We start from the raw sequence: 19,089 nt of genomic DNA, 5'->3' as shown, positions 1-19,089 counted from the left end.
CCAAATGCAGGACTTTGAGAAACAGAGACTCGCTGGCCAAATGAACCTGGTTTGAGCACCAAAACAGGAGATTTGGGCTTTACTTCAAGCCCCCCAAACCGCAGAACTTTCTCTCATTTTGAGTCCAAATGTCTGAGTGACCCTGGTTTCAAGCCCCCAAAATACCTGACAGTTAATCTCCATTTTTACACTTGTGCAAATTAGCCTGGTTTTGAGCACCCAAATTCAGCGTTTGGTCTTCATTTCTGAGCCCAAACACACAAGACGTGGTCTCTCAGGCCCCCAAAAATGCAGGAATCAATCACTGCTTCTTAGCCCAAAATGTGGCCACCTAAGGCCGGGAGGACTTTTAGTCTCCATTTCTCAGTTTTAACGCTGGTCACATAAGCCTGGTTTCAAAGCCCACATGCTGTACAAGACTCAGTCTCTGCCTTAAACCACCAAAATGCAGCACTTGGTCTCTGCCTTAAGTCCTGAAAACACAGGTCTTAGTCGCTGTTTCTGAGTCCCAGAATTGGCCATATGAGTTTAGTTTCAGGAGTCCAAAATGCAGGATTTAGTCTGCTTTTAAGCTCTGAGCCTGAATTTTGAGCACCCAAAGAGCAGCACTTGGTCTCTCTTTTGACCAAGTGAGTCTGGTTCTGAGCCCCCAAAACACAGCAGTGGGTCTCTTCTTGTGAGCCCAGAATTGCAGGACTCTGTGTGAGTTCCGAGCCCCCCAAACGCAGCGCTGGGTCTCTCTCTGTAAGCCCCCAAAATGACCCCGTGTGGTGGTCGAACCTCAGCCGGCAGCTCCGCACCGGCAGCCGCTCGCTCATTCCCAATCCATGCGGTGGGATGGGGAAAGGAATGGGAGACAAAACACAGCCCGCGGGGTGAGATCAGAACAGTTTAATAATGGACACCAAGACAAATATGACAGTGTAATATCAATGACAACACACAATACTGACGGCAGTAACAATGACGGCAGTACCTCCATTAAATAGGATAGGTGTATCGCTGCCCCAGCCCCGCCCCTCGCCCCGCCCCGGCAGAGCCGGGGGATCGCAGAGCTCCGAGCCCCAAACCCAGAGACAGGCCCATCCCGCACAGCAGTCATGTCCCCGGCATCAGTCACAAGGGACACACATCCCTATGGATCCATCCCAACGGCGGTGACGTCTGTGTGGCCCCCGCAGCCGCGGCCCTCACAGAGCCTTCACCGCGGGGACCCTGGGAGGGCGAGTGATGGCCACCCAGCTGGGCCCGAGGTGTACTCTGGTTCCGCAGCTCCTCGGCGCGATGCCAGGGGGTCCTGGAAGACAAAGCGGATGCTCCCGGAGCTGTCGGGGCACACACACACAGCCCCAAGCCAGACCCAAACCCTCTGCCCTGGGTTGGGCTTCTCACCACAGCCAGGCTCCTCACAGGGCCACAGGAGACAGATCAAGCCCCAGAGCAAGGCCAGGGAGGCTCAACAGCATCAGAGGCATTCCCTGCACCACAACTGCCCAACAGTTCCACCATTCCATCCCAGCCCCTTCCCTCTCCACCCCCAGCCCAGCCCCGCCCAGCCCAGCCCAGGTATGGGTCCTTTCCCATCAGCCAGAGTGGCCCCAGCTGTGGGGTTGCCCCAATTGCTGCTGTTCAGGGTCTGGGAAATAGGCTGCTGCCTCCATGGGGGGCATGGATGCGACTGGGAGAGCATGGCCGTGATGGGATGGCAGAGTGTGCCTTAAAAACACCTCTGCCTTCGCCCCAGGGGATCTGATCCAAAGGGGAACATCTGGTCTCCAGGGGAGCATACAAGGAGCTGGGCAGATCTGGGGGCTGGGGCTCAGGGCTGTGGATGGGTTTCCATTTATCCAGATCTGCTTATCAAAGCTCTCCCCAGGCACATGGTTGAACTCCTCGGAGCCACTTATGTGCCTAAAGAATTAGGAATTCTAACAGAACGACACATAATAGCCTGGAAGGGGCACCCCCGGCTTGGGACCCATTTTGGTCCTTTCCTGTCTGTTTTCCAAGGAATATGCTGCTATTTCTCACAGTGCCACAGCTGCCCATTTTTAGGGAATTGAAAACAGTAGAAGGGACTTCCCGGAAATCAGAGACAATTAAGGAAAACACAGAAGGCTTACTGGATTTCTTTAGCTGCTGTAAGGAGTTCTGCTGCACTACCAGCAATGGAGAAAAACTACAGCTCTTCCATTTAGGGACTGTCCAGAGCACCAGCACTGGCTTCTTTTCTGCCCAGGGATAAGTTTATTTTAACACCTTTGTGCCCATCTTCAAGTGAATGTGTGGAATGGTGGGGCAAGCAGGTACAAATAACCCTTCCCATGTGCAAAGGGGACAGTGGAGCTATTGGGGGGGTCAGTGTAGTCACCAGCCTCTTGCAAAGCCACCCTTACATGTGCTCGTCACATTAAATACCACTGCCAGTGACTCATTTATTTGTCTTCATAATTAAAATAACAATAATACTCTGACATACAGAAGCACCTTGATTTCTTTTGTAGGAAACATTATCAAACGTTATCAAACCCCAAAACCCCTATGTGGCTGAAAATGTTCACGAGTATTCTATGGGAAAACTCCTGATAACATGCATGTGTATCTCTTCAGCTCTTAAAGGAGATAAAACAGCCAGTGTTTTATCTCTGGTGTTAACTGCCACTATTTAGTGGAGGGGACAGCTGCCATTCCTTTTCCCCTATGAAATGCTGCCCCTTAATCTCAATCTGAACTGTTGGTGTACGTTCCAAAGCAAGACAAAAGCAGGACTCCTGAGGGTGATGGATGACTGATGTTTCAGGTCTGGGTGCCCAAAACCTATGGCACTTGCAGAGAAAAATCTGGCTTTCCACTTGTTGAGTACTTTTTATTTTCCTTTTAAGTTATTTTAAGCATGTGATCTTTCAATCTCAATATCAGAATGACATAAGGATGTGCTTTGCCTGTTTGCTTTGTATTGTTATATTTAATGTGTTTAGAATGACCTTCTACCTCCATTAAATTATGTATGATCTGGATTATCATCAGGGCCATTTATGATCATTTGTTTTGGATTTTTATGTATTGCTTTTCATTGTCCATCTCAGAAATTTTTGTACTTGCACTGAATAAAAAGTGACAAGAACTGATGGAGTATGTTGTTAGAAACACCTTGGAGATTCCTGATTCCAGAAATGTTAGTTTATGATCCACGGGCCCTCCTGGGATGGACAAGTGTGGTCAGTGCCACCCTGGGGGACACTTACGGGGCACTCAGGGAGATGGTTCAGTGGTGGCCTTGACAGTGCTGGCGGAATGGTTGGATTTGATGATCTTAGAGAGCTTTTCCAACCTTAGTGATTCTGTGATTTTTTTCTCTGTTTCACAGATCAAAATGAACAGTGTAAATATGAATTGCGGTTTGCTTGTAAATACAAAACCCTGGAGCCACATCCGTAAAAGGCTTCAAACATGCAGAAAGTACCAATATTGATACTTGTGTTCGATGTGATAACTGACAAATCCATCAGTGCAGAATTAAAAATGACCAGGTAAACAGACCAGGCAGTCTGAACACAGTCTGAGAATATTGTCCACCAATACAGTCGGTAGGAAGAGAAAAACCCAACCTAATAGTCTTAGCAGATGCTTTGATGATTCCATGACTGAGTAATCCTTGTTATGCTCTCCATTGCTCTTCAGTGGGACCATGCAAAGCCAAAGCATACCCTCAGCCAAAAGGTAAAAGGGTTAAATAAATCAGTGCAGAGTCACTTTTGCTGCTTCAGGACAGCATTTGTAACAAATTGAATCAATAAAGGTTTTCATAATTTTGGGAGCTGTTGGCTGTAGGGTGTGTGAGAGCTCCAATTTCTGTGTTAATTTAGTTGTCTTCAGAGGTTAGAAAGACTGAAGGAATAACTGTTTCAAGATTACTGTGTCTATCCCATTTCTGGCAAAGGCTGCTAGGGTTGAGGGTTTTTTTTTAAATCTTAATAACTTCATTTATGACAAATGATGCAGCAGAAAACATCTTTCTCCTACAGGTTTATCAGGTTTTTAAGCCATTGCGTCTGATATTTCATTTTGTTCTTCTTTGCCCCTACCACAAATAGGAGGCAAAACAGAGAATTTGTTTCTTTAAGGTTCTTTGAGAACACCCTAACACAGCATAGATAAATCCAAAAGTAAGTCTGAGGCTCATCTAATTTTTCAAGGATCAATGAAAAATGCACGAGTGTCATTTGCTTCCCACTATTCTACCATAAGATTTCTTTTATTATTTTTATCTCCTGTAAAAGCAAAATTGAATATGTCCAGAAAATAAACACAACACGGCAGAAGAAAAACTCAGAAGATTGTGAAGTGGAACAAAATCTGGAACACTGGTTGCTCAGTTATATAGCTCTAACATAAACAGGAATGGCAGTTTACTGACTATTCTTTATGCAACATTAGGGAGGAAAAACTATTCTCTGGTGCTTGAAATGCAAATGTTTCAAATGTACATCTGGGCGTATTCCCTGTTAATCATTACTAAGGTCAGTTCTTCTATTTTTGCCAGGATGAATGTGCAGTCAACATTTGTTTTAATTCTGAAGCAGCTAGTTGCAGTTATTAAGAAATGTCTCTTCTTATTCAAGGCCAAAATGTTCTCAGTTTGCCATTGAAAATTTCGATTCAGCACAGAAATGCAGTTAAATCACAGTTTCAGTGGTGCCCAACCACATCTAGGAGATCTGTGCACGTGCTTTGTTTTACAAGAAAAGGGAGAGGGCATTTGCATCTCAGCTGTAAGAGACCCTCAGGTGGCTCTTTTATTGCCACTGTCATCTCAGGAGACAGAGCTGATCTGAGTAGGTTTAATGCTGACAATATGAATATCCCACTGTATGTAGACATTAAAATATTTTCCCTTTAGAGCAATCTGGCCCTTTACCAACTCCCCAATGGCCATGAAAATAAACTGCAGTGCAAATTATGCTAAAAAAAATCAAAGGGTGAGAGTAAAATTCATATCTGCAGAATTTTTAATTTGTGCTCGTGGCCATCTGGCATTGCTTTCCCTCGGGACAGTGACCTTCCTCTCCTCTCTGTTGGTATTTCACTCACTCACCTCTTTGGTTGCTACACTGCCACAGAAATGCTGCCTTCTAGTTTTTAACTTGATTTTTTTTTTTGTCTGTATTTCTCTCTCTATGGAAGTGCATTGGAATAGGAATTTCCATAACAGCAGCTCTGCTAGTAGAAACATAATCCAGTCTCACTTACTAAACTGTCAGTGTGGGTGAGCACCTTCAGCTCCAAGGAACTGGGGAGAGCAAGGATTTGGTCCGTCACAAAGCCTGGAGTTATCAGTCCCTGTGTCAAGAAAATATTAGACAAATGCTATTATCTGCCCTCAGCATGAAGATTCAGGTTGTGAAGCCAATGTCCTGTGATAATTATATTTATAACTGTAATATAATTATGCTTTGATAGTGCAAAGTTGGCAGAGACTTTGGCTATTCCACCCAGGCTGGTGAAGTTAGTTAGGGGGTTTTATATCAGTCTAATATGTCTGAGCATGATCAGGAATTAAAAGGAGAATTTTACAGAAATATTTTCTGAAGTATTGCTCCAGACACTGGGGTAAAAACTTCTTCTAGGGGCCTAGAAGACTGAAGATTTTTCTGTTGGATTCCTCTCAGATGTTGAAGGGATTGATGTATTGATATACCATGGAAAGAGACAAAAACAGAGAGGCAAAAGGTGTATCTCATATCCTTCCCTGAAAATATTCTAAAGAAAAAAATCCATGGGCACCAAACAATTAAATTGATAAGACACTGGTTACTACCCCTGGAGTTCAGTTCTGCAGTTAATTGGAGTGCTAACTGAAATTATTTTGGTAGTGGTGTGCAATCCTCGTCAGAGGATACTCCACATTCCAAGATGTGGCATTTTTCCTTTTGGATGAGTGACATGGTTTAAATTTATCCATATGTGGTACAGCATTGGCATCCCTAGATTAAAAGAATTGATAGAAATATTATATATTATGGAAGGGCAACTATATCCTGAAATCATAGAAATATGTAAAAATTAAACTATTTACAAAGGGAATGGAAAAGCTGCCATTATTGTCAATACATACTATAGAACATGAGAATACACAGCTCCTCTGTCAATATCTAAAGGTCAGAGCACTTCCAGGATGGAAGTGCTTCAAGGATGGATCCTCTGAGGATCTCTAGAAGCCTGCTGAAGAAACAGGTATGGATGTAGGTAAATATATTTCAGGAGAAAGGGAAAAGGAAGGAACTAAGATCATTACTCAAGCTGAACCCTGTCTAGTACTAGTTCTAGATCTTAAATCCTGGTAAAGCACCATTTGTGCTGTAATCCTCTTTCTCGTGGTCTGATGTGTGTTTTGGGGCTGGAAACGATTCGTTCTGGGGTTTGATTAAAAGACTGTACAACGTGTGAGGCAGCAGAGAACTCATCCCGAGCCCTCTGAGTTATTCCTGTCTGCTGGAAGCTGACATTCCACTGACAACCATCCCACACCTGCTTTATACTCACAGGTTTTCGGTTTCTCATCTTAGGGACACAGACCAGAGGAAGGCATTTTTTCCCCTAGTTTATGTTCTTTGTTGATTTGTGAAAGCATATCTCAGGCTGTTTGGTATCTTTTGGCTTTCTACTGCAGGCACAGTTTTTTTTCCTTTATCAGCTCCTCTAAAGCCTGAAAGATTGACTTTTTTTCCTCACTTGTTAACCTAATGTAGTTGCCTTTCTTCTACTCACTTAGATTGCATTTCTGCAGTGTTGCATAGCAAGGAACAAAAAGAAAAGGAAAGAAAGCAGAAAGATCCCCCAAACTACTGCTGTTTCCCATCCTATGATATTCTATGTTACAAAGAAAACAGTTCCCATAAATCATTATGAGAAATACCTAAAAACTGAGGCTTTAATTTTAATACAATTTTAGGATTGAGACAGAGGCTGAAATTATATGAACCAAGTTGTTTTGGACTTCCTATGATGCATGAGCCTGGATTCATCACGTGACATGAAAACGTCACTCAGCCACACTTCTTTATTTTACCCTTTAGCCAATAAAGTACTGTGGGCTTCAAATTCCAGAATCACCTTTTTTCCTTAATTTAAGGTCAACAAAATTATGCTGCAGCCTATAAGTGTTGGTGAAGGTTATTACATTAAAAGAATGACACAAGTGCACAGGCAGAGTGACATAAAGGTGAATCGAAGCGTTTAATCTACAACTTGTCACCTTTTACAAATCGTCTTGACAAAATGCTGATCACTGCACTGTAGTTCACTTGTCTCTCTTTCTGCCCCATTAAACAGCATTATGTCTCTTAAAGTCTTTTCCAGTTTCTTATACTTTCCACTCTTTCCCCCTCTCCCTGTTATAATACCACTCCTCTAGCTCTATCATTCTCCCTGACAGACTCCTCAGCCTTTAGCTTTGGCAGAACACTGCTTTTTGTTGTAGTTCCTGTGATCTGTTTTGGTGCTCAGTGTCAGCTTGTTCCTGAAAAGACATATCTGCTTGAAAGTGAGGATCCCTGCTCGCTGAATTCCTCATGTAAATGATTTAAACTCCATTCATGTAAGAACTGGGAGCCAGAGCCTTCCTCTCCTTTTTTTGCTTTAATATTAATGTAGGAACTCAGGTGCCTGACTCCCAGAGATGTCTCTTCCTAAGCCTGAGGGCAAGTACCCAGCTCTCATCTTGGTTTGTGGGGTGAGAGCTGTGTTTGAGCACTACCACACTTTGGAAACCACCCACATAGGGCACGAGCTGATGGAAGGGGAGAGGGACAGGTTCATGTCAGAGCAAAGGAAAAATAAGATGTTAGGAAGAGACTATTCATATTAAACAATGGTTGGACCCTGTAGAGCCTGCTTACTATCAAAACAATTCTTTCTCAGATAAGTCTCAAAATATACAACACAAAAAGTGGCTGTTATTTACCTCTAAATGCAGCAAAACATTTTAAATAAAGGGCAAAATCCTGTCTGCTCTTTTTATTGCATTAGAAAACAGCGGCGTGAACAGATAAAATGTTCAGGCACCAGATGAGAGCAGACAGAACCAATAAAATCAGAAATAAAGAAGGTGTTTTATTGTGCTCTGGTGGATGGGTGAATTATACCTCTGAAATATATCTCACCAACTCCCTGTGTACAGGTTTGATGGTAAGTAACCCTTTCTGTAATTGCTGCCTGGCGTTTGCTGAACAGTTCCAGACAGAGGAACATGATAATAACCTGTGTAAAACTCTTCCAACGACCATATAAAGTCCAAGACTGAGGTCTCTAATAGTGCTTTAATGGCTATATAAAGATTACAGCACATTAACAGTGATCCTAGGACATGCAGCAAGCCATCAATAAAAGAAGCCACGTGCCAGCCTTCTCCAAGTGCAGATAAATGAGCAACAGAGGAAAAGGTCAAGAATATTATGTAGAGTGAGAGATTTTCTGGGTATAAGATCATTAGATCATTTAGACTCACCACCTGTACAACTCATGGTAAATAACATCACTGTGTGGCCCTGGGATCCATCCAGGTACCCCGTGTGAAAGATGCAGAAAGGCACCAAGGCCTGGCCTAGAGTCCCTCAGAAATGGAAAACCTGACACTTCCTTCAGTGTGCTGCTACCATGATAAAACGTGTGTTGTTACCTCAGTCTGACCTCATTCAGAAATGTTTGAATATCCCCATGGCTGTCTTTAGAGAGCAAAATACTTCAGGGAATATTCCAGAATGACTTGACATGTTTAGACCTCATTATAAAGGAGGAGCCACGGGAAACAGGAATACTAATTGTTAAAAAGAAGCACCAGGACTCACTTCAAAATTGATTTGTCCTTCCTGAGATCTTCAAGTGGTGACACCACATCCCTGTGAGGAGAGAAAAAATAAAAGGTATTTTTTGGTACAGGTCCTGGAAGTCATATAAATATCTTAAGAAAATCATGATTATATATTCCTAAAAGGACTAATAAAAAGAGAATAGGGAATCTTCTGGCTACAAAAAAGGGAGGTTCATGAATTACAGACCAGACACTGACAGAATAAACTTGGCTACTAAGTTCAGCCGCAACTTCAGCAGTTTAATTTGCAGAATAAAATCTACTGTGCAGAAAAATGCCTTTGAGTAGCCTCGTGCCACAGTTTATGTTTTGTTGAGGAAAAAACCCCATACCTAGCAATATAAACTGCACATACACAAGTATTTTGTAAACATATTCCAGACCAACATGGAAGAACAAAAATCTGGAAACCTGAAATATGAGGAGAGAGTTATTTGTACAGACAGGCTGCTACACTGTGAGACTGCATAGCCTGAGGTGCCCAAGCTACAAATGCCCCGATGCTGCTGAACGACAGATTTTCTGTGTGAACACAAACACAACCCAACAGTCACAAGTTGCTCTGATGTTCACAGTCAGATGTCCTCTTCACAGGAGTGCACCCATTACTCACTTCTAGGTTCTGCCAATGAATTTTCATATTAAGGAGGCACTTGCTTCCTAAGAGAGATAATATTAAAAAGATTAATTTGCTGACCCTTTTTAATGTTTATATTATCTCATATATTTTACTATCATAGAAATTCATTAATGATATCAAAAGACATAGAAGAGATTTATGAAGAATTACACTGGTCCGGCATAATCCAGTGATTGAGTTTGCAAGTCCTGCTTGAAGGTTATGGCTGTTGACATTTAATCCACATGATTTGATCTAGCATGAAATTTTGGCTTCTCTATGCCAGGAAAACAGTTTATGGATATATATTTCCCCAGTTCTGCAACACCACCTGAACTTGGGTTCGAGGTTATTATAATATGAATGTTGTCTTTGCTTCTGCATGTAAGGGCAAAACTCAGATGATGAAGGCTCTGATGTGCAGAGGCATAACCTGATTTGCTTGGGAAGTTCTTCTGAAATAGCACTGTGTAAAAGGTGGGGATTTTGCCAAAGCTCTGTAATGTACTTTCCTAAGTTAGCAAGGAGTATGGATGTCTTTACAGACAACAAAATTCCAGAAGAGTTCCCTTATTATCTGGTAATAGCATTAAGTAATTGCATTGCAGCTTTATAAATATGTTTATCCCCAAAACAAATTTGAGTGTTAATTCATCATTTGGGATCCTGCCACAAATTATTCCCATTCCAGTAGCCAAGTCAACAGATGGTGCATCAGTAACCCTTCAGTGACCTGCTGGCTGGGGGAGGAGGCACCTACCCTGACAGGAGCTGACCCACCTGACATTGTCCAGGGCTGCACCAAACCAGAAACAGTGCAGGAAACAGAGAACTTCCAGAAGAGCTTGATATCTGTGATAACAGCCACCTCTTAACTCAGGCACTGTATATTATTGCTGGGGAAAAAAAAAAGTAAATAATCCAGTTAATTATTTATCACCTGTGGAGAATTTTTAGAGATAGACATTTTTGTAACTAATATTTCATTGCTTTTTACTTGTTCACAATCAAAGAGTGAAGCAAGGCTTACTATAAATATGGTTGAGCTGCCAGATTTAAAAGAGGAAATCAGAAATGTTGGGTTCTGTGCAGATATCAGGTAGTAAATCAGCAATAAGTTCAATTCAGTGTTCTGCTCACTGATTCATTTCAGATATCCCAACTTCAGTGTCATTGCAGCAGTCAGAATGTCTGAGTCAATCACTAAATCTGAGTTGAGGAATAAATATCCTCATTCATCATTGTAAAAAGTGCCTGGGGTCTTTTCTAAGTGTCTGGGTAACTCAGAAACTCTTGCTAAATCTTCCTTTCTTGGGAAGTACAACTGAACTGAGGAAAGCACAAATTGTTTTCACAATTTACTGGCAGATACAAGGCAGATACTTTTGCAGGACTCTGAAATAAAGCAGGAGTCAGGTTTGGTGGAAAACAGTTGCTTTGATTTATAAAACAATGCTTAACTTTAAAGCATTAACTTTAAACATTAAACTCCTTGTGTTTGTTAACAGAAGCTGACTTGTGTTAACAGACACAGAGCTGACAGAGACCTGCTGAAACAGATTTTGACCAATTTGAAACATCTTTCATTCTTGTAAAGGAGGGCAAACTTTGAAACTACAACTTAGTTCTTCTGAATATAATATTCAGAGACATTTTCATATAAAAATGTGTAAAAAACTCAGAGATTCCTTAGTAATAAATTAAAGGATTTGGTTTTTTTAAGGAAATTCCTTTTCGATTAAAAAAAAAAATCTCAGCTTCACTAAAGCATTCATGAATATTACCAACAAAAAAAATTACTTTTTTTCCTCTGTCTATAAATAGCACTATATCATCCAACAGTGTTTAAGAAAACTTCCAGCAGTCTTGGAACATGGTCATTTTTGTTTCTCAAATATTAACATAAATGCATACTAAAATATTTAGCTGCACATGCATATATATATATGAATATATATATGAATATATATATATGAAACGTTGTGCTGCATTTAACAGCCACTCACAGCACATTTTGTGACTTAACTCCTCCATTTTAAGCAGGAAATCTCATTTGACCTCACTCCCGTCTAGTACAGTTTAATATAACTAACACCTAATGGTGTCAAAATGTGAAGCAAAACCTGGGCAAGTAAGAAAAGAAAACAAACTAAAACATTCTTTGAAATATTCCTACAACATAAGGGCATCAATTCAGCTACTTGATAATTTTCTTGTCATGGGACACGATATGAATGAGAAATTTAATTGGGCTGTGTCTTGCTTTGAGCTCCGTCAATGATCTACAATTTAGAATAAAATTTGCCACACTGAGAAGGTTATTCCAGTGACCTGAGCTGGTAAGAGGATGGTTTAACATCAGCACCCAGTTCTGTACCACAGTCCAGTATAAAACATCACACCAATTCCAAACGGGAAAATATTCACTGGCAGAAAAAGGTATTCAGTGCTACCAAAAAAAAGTCTCTTGTCAAATTGCTCCTGCTGAAAGGATGCCAGGAAAATTCAATACACTGTAAGCAGAACATGAACTGGAAGTCCCTCACTGTGGGTTTGATTTACCTGGATGGGTTCCAGGGAAAAATAATAGTACAAATCACGGTGGATGTATACATCAGCTACTGCATTTAACACATTTTGCACTGAGTAATTAAAAAACTCACCCTCTGTAAATTATGTAGCAGGAGTTTTATACAGAAGGAATTAAAAGTACTTGTGCAATTTTACATACTGTTATAATCCATGCTTTCCTAGTAGCTACATTCTAATGATGGTAAGTCAAATATAAATAAGGAAAACATTTGGTTAAGAGCCCTTATTTTGTTTCAAAAGTGGGCCTTCTGAGCACCAAGTTGTTAGTAACTGGACTACTACTACTTGGTAGTAAACTGTTGTTACTATGGCAAACAAAAAAGATGGTACCAAAAATAATTTTTTATGTCTGTTTTTAGCACCTGCCATTTGGGGGTGTTAAACCTTGGGAGCTTGTTGTGTTCAGACAGATAAAGTCTCCTCTCCCCTCTCTTTTACATCAGTGTAACTATATTGACTTTGTGTGTTATTTCTGAGTGAGAAAAGAACCATTTCCCGGGAGTAAAATTCCAATTTAAGGGTAGGCTTGTGTACAGCCACTTATCCATATGAATTATGTGAGAGTCATGGATACTCCGGGTGTAAATCCAGGTGGAACCGTGCCACCAGCCCAGAAATGTGCTGCACTCCCGAGAGAAGAAAAAACAAACCTAAAGACCTGACAGCCTTATAAAAGCATTCCCATCGTGGCATAATCCTTCAGAAAAAAAATAAATCATAGCCCATCTTTTTGCAAATTGACCTGTAAGTTACTGGCAGCAAATCAATAGGATACAAATGAAAAATAATAATGCAATAACAATGCTCTGTATTATCTTGGGCCCCAGACGAAGGGCTGTGAAACGATCAATATGATAAAGATTCAGAGCTGTTACTCTCCTGCAAAGAAATGACAAAATAACATACTGATTTCAAAAGGTGGCTGTAAAAAACACCAAACCCATCTGCCACGAGATGAAACGAAAAACCCAAATATAAAACACTTCCTGGTTTGTTTGTCTGTTCCTTCTCCCCCAGACTTCCATTAATTTGAACTGGAATTTAACGGAGCAATTTTTTGTTGTTGTTTGGAGAAAAAGCACAAGGAAGGGAAGGAATCAGCTATTTATCATTAGCCCGAGAAGCTCAAGGATGAAAATTCACAGGAATAAGAGAACTGGTGGTTTCCATGAAGTAGGATTTAATTTTAACTGCTATCTCCACGTTTGAACTGAGGAATTTAGGAGAGCAGAGGTGGGATTACAGCAAGGCTTCATTATGAAAAGAATAAGATTGGCCATAAGCTTCACTAAATGAACTCTAAAATAAGGAGACTTCTTTTCTGTACATCCGTGAAAAATGCCAACTGCTTTAACTGATTACTAAGGAATCTTTGCTTTTTTACACATTTTTATATAAAAATGCATCTGTAGCTCAACAAAAATACCCCCGTGTGCTGCTGCTCTACACCCATCCTGTGGGACACCACACTGGAGGCTTCACCACACCCACAGAGCTGGTTTTGCACAAGCCAACAGAGTCAATGCTGAGGCCAAGAACTACAAGGTAACTGATTAAGCATTTATCACTAATGCTATTTATTTATCCCTGTAGGTTTGCAAGGTACTTTTTGGACAAGCAGAAGAGTAAAGACTTGATGAAGTCAGGCAGTAAAAGGAGAGGGAATGAAGGCAGAACTGGAGGAGAAGTGATAAACCCACGTGAAGAAACCATCTACACAAAACAGCCCTACACATACAAGGTAAGCAGTTGCCTCATGCATTAGTATTAATATCTGCCCACAGCCACCTTATTGTGCAAGATTTTTATAAATGAAAGCACAAAAAGGTTGTGGCAACTTGTGCATTCCCAGAACTATGTAAAGTAACTTCCACGATCAATGCAACATGGCACATAGCAGTTACCCTTCCATCTCAATTAGATTTTCATTTTGGATTACCAAATGCAGGGTGAAAATAAAATGCCTTTCTTGAAAGGCAGCCAAAAGCCACGGTTTTCAAATTCTGGTTCATGTTCTCAGCTTTATCACAATTCCATATGAATAACAATTTCATATGAATAACAATTTCGTATGAATAAGTTCTTAGCATAGAATTTTCCACAATTGCTTAAAGGTGCATTTAAAGTCACCTATCTCCACATGGGTGCAATGCTGTAGGAATTTTAAGGGTTATTTCAATATTAATCCACAGGTTGTGGTTAAGAGGACAGAACAGAGATCCTCACGAAGCACCAGCCCCAAGACAGGCCACCACCCATGGGGTGACAGGTGACAATCCCCTCTTGATCCCATTAAAATCATGTGCATTGAAGTTACTGTGACCTTGAAATAAAGGGTGAAAGTCTCACTAGATGTCAAGACTTTTAGTTCCTGTGGCATATCAGCCTATGGAGATCTTGGAAATGATTGCTAGAAGGCTCTCTCTGTCAGGGTATGGTAAGATTCTTCCATCTTAATTCTGTGTTTTTTTTAAAAAGTTGTGTTTGCACAGATTTTTTTTACTCTTTTTTCATAGTGTCTGTCACTCTCTGTCTTTTAAACAGCATTTTTCGCAAATCAGAATCACCTCAAAACTGAAGAATCTCACTTTGGGGATGATTAAAAAAATAATCAAAATTCTTCCTGGGAATAAGATGAAGTTTTTCAGACAGCTGCACTTCCCACCTGTTCGCAACATTTACAGAAAGAAACACAGAGGCATTTTTTCCAGATGTGCCAAACTGATTTCTGCATTATTCAGTCCTTCTGTTCCCTCTTAGCTTGCTGTCATTGTAAAATCTGAAGGGATAAGTATGAGGAGAAGGGAATATCTCACTCTGAGCTTACAGAACAGTCATTTTTCTGTGCAGACAGGAAAACCAAACCCATGCCGCTCCCAGGAAAACACTGTGACACCAAAGAGGAGCAGCAGCAGGTTGTTTCCATGCTCTGCTGGGCAGCAGTGCATTTAGAACTGTACCCAGACACCCCTTGTGCCATCAGGAACGTCTGCTGAGGGCTGTGCCAGCCCCTGCTGTTCCTCATTGCTCCCAGTTCCTCGGGATGGAGGGTTTGTTTGGAGGAGGAGCGGCTGAACCTGCTTTAATCTGTGTTGGGCCACAGTCCACGGCTGTAGCTCTGCCTGATGAAGAGAAGGAATTCACATCTCGGCCAAACAAGCCTCAGACATGTGCCCTGAGTGCTGCAAACAGGGACTGGTGCCTTCTCCCCTTCTGCTTGTGTCAGTCCCTCCCAGCAGGGACAGATCCAGCACTGCTGGGGTTTGCCTGTGGACTTCAAATAGTGAAAGCAAAAGGACGGGCTACAGACAAGATAAGGAAATACCTTCCAGTAGAAGCGACTTGGTTTCAATTTTAAAAAGCCAGGAAAAGATATCACACAAATATTCTTTTCTACAGTCAGGGCTAGTTATTCCCTTGAATACTAAATCAGAGCTATATATAATTTCAAAGACCAAGAAACCAACTCTCTTCCTCTGCCATAAAACTAAACAGTATTCTGTTTTCTGTTTCCAAGTAGGCTGCTAAATCACACAAAGTATTTCTTATTTCTTTTACTTTTTTTACTCTTTTGTTTTAGCTGCTGCACTCCTTTCTGTATAGCCATAAAAGCAGCCTAAGCTCAATCTAACAGGCAGCCAAACATTACACGGCCCTGACTCTGAAGAAACACAATTAGTTTTGAAATCTTCTATAGGATTCATACTTATCAGCATCTGATTTCTACAGCTGAGGTGTCCCTGACTATTTCAAGAGCCATAAAGCTTTAAGTCTAGTGGAACAGTTTCTTAATTTTCATTTTTTGTGCTCAGGTGTTAAAATTAAAAGTCTACTAAGTCATAATGTGAAGCCAGACAGTGATAATTCCAACAAAACATCTAAACCCAAAGAAAGCCAGGGGAAAAAAAAAATAAAAAGACATGTCAAAAACAACTGGGAGTGAAATATTTGAAAAGCTGTAGATCAGAGACAGTTTCTTAGTAGCAAGCCAGGTTGTGCCACAAAGCAGCCAAGTTCATGTGCAACATCATCTGTCAGCCTCAAAACTCTGAGATAGTTGAAAAAAAAAGTTCATGTCTATATTAAGAAAAAGGAAAGGGAAGATGTTTTCTGAAAACGTTTTACATTTTGTCCTCAAACAGATGAAACAAAAGTGCTACATAAAAATCATAGTCTGAAAAGAAGCCCCAGAAACAGAGCTAAAGGCTGTGCCCCCCTTTCATTTGATTTATTTCCAGAGTTATTCAGCACCAAGATATTCAATCCCTAACGTAAACCTGCAGGGAACATTATTTATCTTTAAGAAGACTAGAAGGCTAAAATAATGCAAACTGAGACTTCTGCCCTTTCACTGTGTGGGGTGGGAAGAAGAGATGGATTAAAGTGCTGTAGATATCAATAGATAGTTTAAGAAGGTGGTAGGGCTGTGATTCCTTGGAATGATTCAAGTAGCGTGTTCATTCTCCTTAATGAAAGAAAGCTCCCAGTTTACACAGAAAAATGACAGAAATGTGGCCACATAGTGTTGGGTCTGTGCTATTCTGATTTGTTTATTTGATGCACCTAAAGCAGGTATTTCATTACAGAAGAGATAAGCAATAGCTAAAAGGACCAGGTGTATATGTGCAATAGTAGAGGACTTTGCTGCCTGAGGGTAATTTTATCACACAAATAAATGTTCATAATAAAAAGGACCCACATACCTTCGTAGTTATCACATTAGATATTTTCTATCCTTCCTAATAAAAAATTATTAATAAGAATGGAACTGGCCTCTCAAACATCTGATCACTGCTTTCAGGGAAAGGGATCAAGGGGTGGTTCTCATTATTTTTTCAGACTTAGAAAAATACATTTTAATGAGGCTGTTTTAAGCTCTACACCCCCTGTCCTTCATCTGTCTGGCTTCTGCCATTCCCTCTCGTGGTATTTCTGAGCTGAGGTCACAGATGCCTCAGCAATGTTAAAATACATTATGCATATAGGCCTCAAACATATGGGGGTTGCACTTGGAATAAGTTTAACTTTTAAGGCTGTAGGAATGCATGATCACAGTGCCTGGAACAGCTTTTTCAGTAATCTTTCCACAGGAAAATTAAGGGAAAAACACCAGTCAGGAAAGATTCCAGCTTCAAACAATTTGCTTCTAATGAAGAAGCTGGACACTGTTTGACTGGTGCTGGCACCTTTCCCTCTCCAGGGTAAGCAATTTCCAAAGTACTGAATCCACTGTTGTCTCTCAAGGCTTCATAAAACATCCTGGAGAAACACTGGTCCAGCTGACAGCTAAATAGGACAGGATTGCACCCTTACCCTTAGCACAAGATTATGTTCATCCCAGACCATCTCCAGCCTGAAGCACTTGCTCCTCCTGCTACTTCTAAGGCTGAAAGTTAATTTTCCTTTTGATATTCCTAAAATGCAGTCTTTCACAAATGTAAAGAGAGGAGAGGATCTGGTTCGGGTTCACACCCTCCCTCCCCTTCCAGTTCCTGCTGTGCCCAGGCCTTGATATAAATGATCTTTCCCTCTGCTCACTATGAAGCTTCCTGCCAGGATCATTTTCCATGCCATTCACCTCTCTATTTTTCCCATTGCCAGCTCCAGCTTCTCCTCTCTGTTAGATAAAAGTTATTTATCCTCACTTTCAAGATTCATTATAATTCACTCCCTACTTATTACCTCTCATCCAGAGATGGACTTTCTTCTCTGGTTAGTGCACAGTGCTGGTTTCAGGCACCCCTGGAGTACCTGTGAGATGCAGCTGAGCATTTATTCCCTGTCCTTTGGTTCTCCTCTGTGTCTTTGGCACAGGGGAATGGACAGATGGGAACACAGGAACGGACACAGGAGCCAGTGCTAAGGCAGTAAAACCCCTTGGATTGGACACAATCTCTTGTCACAGGCCTGAGAAGTGATTTGCACAAAGTACCCACAGCCCTCCCAAGCTAAATAAGAGAAGGAAATAAATAACAGGGAAATAGCGGGCATGTCATATGTAAATATTTTCTGAATTGCATCTTTCTGCAGACAATGTTACCCCATGTTGGCCAGCAGGAGTCCTTGCACTACTTTCAGTGTGGTTTGGAAGAGGCCACAAGGCCACACACATTGGGAAGTTCTGAAAAATGACATATTGCAAAAGTAAAAGACAAACCCAGATGCTTTCTCCCTCAGTTTTCCAGGGGTGTGAGAGCAAAGCTCAAATGAACACACCTGGTGCACTGTACCAAACTAAGGCTTCCCAAGCCACTAATACAAAAGATGGATCCTCAAACACCAGGCACAGGTGACAAGATAAGAAGCCGAGCACATCATGTATAAGATACAAATGGATCCATCTGTCAGCAGTCATTTTATGAGGGAATTGCTCCCAATTATGCCAGAAACAGCTTTTAATGAAACGTGATTTGAAAGTACTACAGAGGGGAAGAAAATGTGCAAAGTAAATTCCTGATCCAGTGAAAATTGAAAAGAGTGATAGATTCTGCCATTATAATTGGCAAACAGAAGGGAGGGTTTTGATAGAGGTGGCAGTAGAAGAGCTTTTGGGGCCGTATTTGGCTGGGATAGCAATCTTCTAATCATATGTCCAGCCTGTCTTCAGAGGTCATTTTCCAGGTACATGTTCAGATGAGAAATAGAGGTGTTATATGACAATTTCACTGATGGCTGCAAAGAAATGTTCATTACGTTGCCTTCTTGCCACAGGAGGGACCAGCCATGTATCAAATGGGGGAACAGGTGTCAAGGAAAAACTGGAGTTTAGGTATTCTGAATCTAAATCCTTCATACAGTCCTTTCTCTTATGACAGGAAGTCAATGAACCCATATTAAGTGGCAGGCAAATATTTTTTTCTCCCCAATTTCTTCTGAGTTTTGGATTTTTGGTTGTTTGGTGTGGGGTTTTTTCATTATTTCATATTTATTATCTCAGTCATCATGAGAGCTGCTCTTCCCACAGCCTGGCTGCTGGAGGCACACCATTTATTTATTTTGGCAAAGCAGT

The 19,089-nt window shown here is 41.1% G+C and overlaps 1 long non-coding RNA gene across 5 annotated transcripts in view; it reads right to left on the bottom strand.

Annotated features, from left to right (window-relative positions):
• Positions 1-1,010: 1,010 nt before the first annotated feature.
• The window catches only part of LOC135412648 (uncharacterized), a 31,576-nt gene continuing 13,497 nt past the window's right edge, over positions 1,011-19,089 (bottom strand). For 4 of the 5 annotated variants that reach the window (XR_010429827.1, XR_010429826.1, XR_010429825.1 and 1 more), the window contains 5 exons: positions 11,495-11,611; positions 10,269-10,384; positions 8,847-8,897; positions 5,251-5,340; positions 1,011-1,297 (listed from right to left, as the gene is read on the bottom strand). This is a non-coding gene — a long non-coding RNA (uncharacterized LOC135412648). The remainder of the gene's footprint in view (positions 1,298-5,250; positions 5,341-8,846; positions 8,898-10,268; positions 10,385-11,494; positions 11,612-19,089) is intronic. The other variant, XR_010429828.1, reaches the window with a different exon arrangement.

This window comes from Pseudopipra pipra, chromosome 4 (genome assembly GCF_036250125.1).
Source record: "Pseudopipra pipra isolate bDixPip1 chromosome 4, bDixPip1.hap1, whole genome shotgun sequence".
Taxonomy (NCBI): Eukaryota; Metazoa; Chordata; class Aves; order Passeriformes; family Pipridae; genus Pseudopipra; species Pseudopipra pipra.
The sequence above is the reverse complement of the archived record's forward strand: the minus strand, read 5'-3'. Positions and strand labels throughout refer to the sequence as shown.